The sequence below is a fragment of the Lutra lutra genome, chromosome 10 (assembly GCF_902655055.1).
Source record: "Lutra lutra chromosome 10, mLutLut1.2, whole genome shotgun sequence".
Classification (NCBI taxonomy): Eukaryota; Metazoa; Chordata; class Mammalia; order Carnivora; family Mustelidae; genus Lutra; species Lutra lutra.
The window spans coordinates 66,173,238-66,175,930 of record NC_062287.1 but is presented as its reverse complement, the minus strand read 5'-3'; the positions used below and the strand labels follow the sequence as shown (position 1 = coordinate 66,175,930).

The following is a 2,693-nucleotide window of genomic DNA, read 5'->3' as shown; positions in this document are numbered from 1 at the left end:
AGAGCATTAGTTTAATAAGAGTCATAGACTACCAACATAATAAAATTGCCCATGAAAGAATTTGACCTTAAAAACTAGTGACTGGGGACGCCTGGGTGGCTCAGTTGGTTGAACGACTGCCTTCGGCTCAGGTCATGATCCCGGAGTCCCGTGATCGGGTCCCACATCGGGCTCCCAGCTCCACGGGGAGTCTGCTTCTCTCTCCGACCTTCTCCTCGCTCATGCTCTCTCACTGTCTCTCTCTCAAATAAATAAATTAAATCTTTAAAAAAAAAAAAAAACACTAGTGACTGGATGCCTGGGTGGCTTAGTCGGATAAGCGTCTACCTGCGGCTCAGATCATGATCCCAGGGTGCTTGGATCGAATTCTGCGTCAGGATCCCTGCTTCTCCCTCTGCCCCTCCCCGTTCATGTGCTCAATCCCTTGATTTCTCTATCTCTCTGACAAGTAAATAAATAAAATCTGTTTTAAAACAATAAAAATAAGTAGGGGCACCAGGGTGGCTCAGTGGGTTAAGCCTCTGCCTTCAGCTCGGGTCTTGATCTCAGAATCATGATCTTGAATCTTGGATCTTGGATCGAGCCCCACATCAGGCTCTCTGCTCAGCGGGGATCCTGCTTCCCTCTCTCTCTCTGTCTCTCTGCCTACTTGTAATCTCTCTCTCTCTCTCTCTCTCTCTCTCTCTGTGTTAAATAAATAAAATCTTTTTTAAAAAGGTAAATAAATAAATAAATAAATAAAAATAAGTAGTGACAATTGAGTGGTGCTAGGGACTTTGCCCTTGAGTGGAATTGCATGGTTCTGGGATTTCACGATCCAGTGCCAAATGTCTGTGACCCCCTGCTTACGGTTACCAAGGATATACTAATTTCAACTGTCATCGCATTGTTTCCTGATTTCTGAATGACCTGCCAAGCTAACTCAGTCTCCTAGAATGTTGGAAGTGGGAGCTACTCTGGGGACGACCCAGCCGCCCTCCTCCTGGGCACAAGGAAGCGCCAGCCCTCACAGAGTCACCTGGCAGGTGCATGGCAGAACCAGAAATCTGGATCCCAGGATCCCAACCTCCAGCTCAGAGCCCTGCATTCACCACATCATAATGACTCCTTGAAGAACAAGCTGCTCTGGGATCACCAGGGACACTGGGATTTGATCTCCAAGGGTGTTTATTCCCAGGAGCTCCCCTGAATGGCTGTAGTTATAGACTACAGGTAAAAGAGTGGGACTTGTTTAGAAGCATTTAAATGTAAAACAATTCCATTGCTAAAACCTTCGACCTACTCCAATGACTGCTATCTAAATTACCCATTTTCCAATAGAATATTTCGGGCACAAAGCTGCTGAGTGGCAGCGGCAACATACATCTTCGTGAGTGTTCCTGCTCCGGTTTGAATCCAGCCTCTATGCTGTAACCTCACTGCTTTCAAAGGCAGCTCTGGAATAGAAAGAGTCCCCAGCCTGCCTGCAATTCATATGTAGAGACACTTGTGTGTGTGTAGGCAAACAGCATGAGAAGCAGGCAGGGCACAGCCCGGGCTGGATAGGCAGTCTCTCACTCCTGCAGTTTCACCTAGAAGGAAAGTAGAAGAAAAATGTTCATTGAGTGAGTGACTGATTCCCAAAGATGGAATTCAGTAATCACCCACAGGATCATCAGTCATTTCTGAGTGAGTAAAATTTCACAGGTGGAATCATCACCCACCTGGCTGACAGGGCAGAGTGTGGCTCTTGTCTCAATGTGCTGGGGCTTTCTCAGATGACAGACTGTCAGAGTTCCTGACTTATAGAACTTGCAATAAAATTTGCCTGGTGGAGCATCTTGCCTGAATCAAATTGAACAGTTGTGAAGTTCCCATGACGGCAGTTGGCAGGGAGGGTCCAACCCTCCTGAGCAGAAACACACCCTGAGTGACCAAGAAGCCCCATCAAACCTGAGACCCAGACTGGACCCGGCTGAAGCTCCCTTCCGTCCCTCCACTTCTATGAAATCAGCCATCACTCATTCTGAGAATCCATCCGATCTGCTGCTGGCTCACTGTCACTTTATCACAAGCCCAGCTCTGACCTCATGCCCACACATGTGACCTCAGAGCCTTTCACTCATGATTCATGGCCCACACACCTGACAGAAGAATCCTGAATGCTAGTGCATTCTGCCAGCTGACACGGCAGGGTCTAGAATCCACAATGCCACCTCCTTCGGAAATCGGGAGCTGTGGCGATTTCTCCCAAGCTAACTCTCTGGGGCTGTTGCTTTGCATTTCCAGAAGCCTGGAATCCCAGTTGGGCCCATTTGCCAAACACTTACTCTGTGCCAGGGGCTTAGCTAAACACTTTGTAAGCATTATCTTCCTGATAGCTGAAGGAAGAAGATTTTATTATATCCATTCTATATGTGTGGAACACGAAAGTCAAAGATCAAGAAACTAAGGTCCTAGAACTAACAGGTGGCAGAATTAGGATCAGTGCCTGGACACATCTGACTCCAAGTCCCAAAAGCTTGGACCCTCTGGGTCCTACAGCAGCCTCTGTCACATGGTCTGTCATTGCTGAAGTACAGCCTTCAGTATCTGTGCATGAAGTCCAGGCAGGGAGGACTAGAGGCAGCTGGCACTGGTCCTAGCCTGGCCTCCTCCATCCACCCGTTCATCCTCCCAGCCGATGTTAACTACCATGGGCCAGGTCCTGCCAC

General features: G+C 48.1%; 1 long non-coding RNA gene across 1 annotated transcript; it reads right to left on the bottom strand.

Moving 5' to 3' along the window:
• Positions 1–756: 756 nt before the first annotated feature.
• LOC125079656 (uncharacterized) lies at positions 757–2,308 on the bottom strand. Its single transcript, XR_007121163.1, has 3 exons — positions 1,933–2,308; positions 1,704–1,824; positions 757–1,571 (listed from the first exon to the last, which is right to left on the bottom strand). It is a non-coding gene; the product is annotated as an uncharacterized LOC125079656 (long non-coding RNA).
• Between the last annotated feature and the right edge of the window lie 385 nt (positions 2,309–2,693).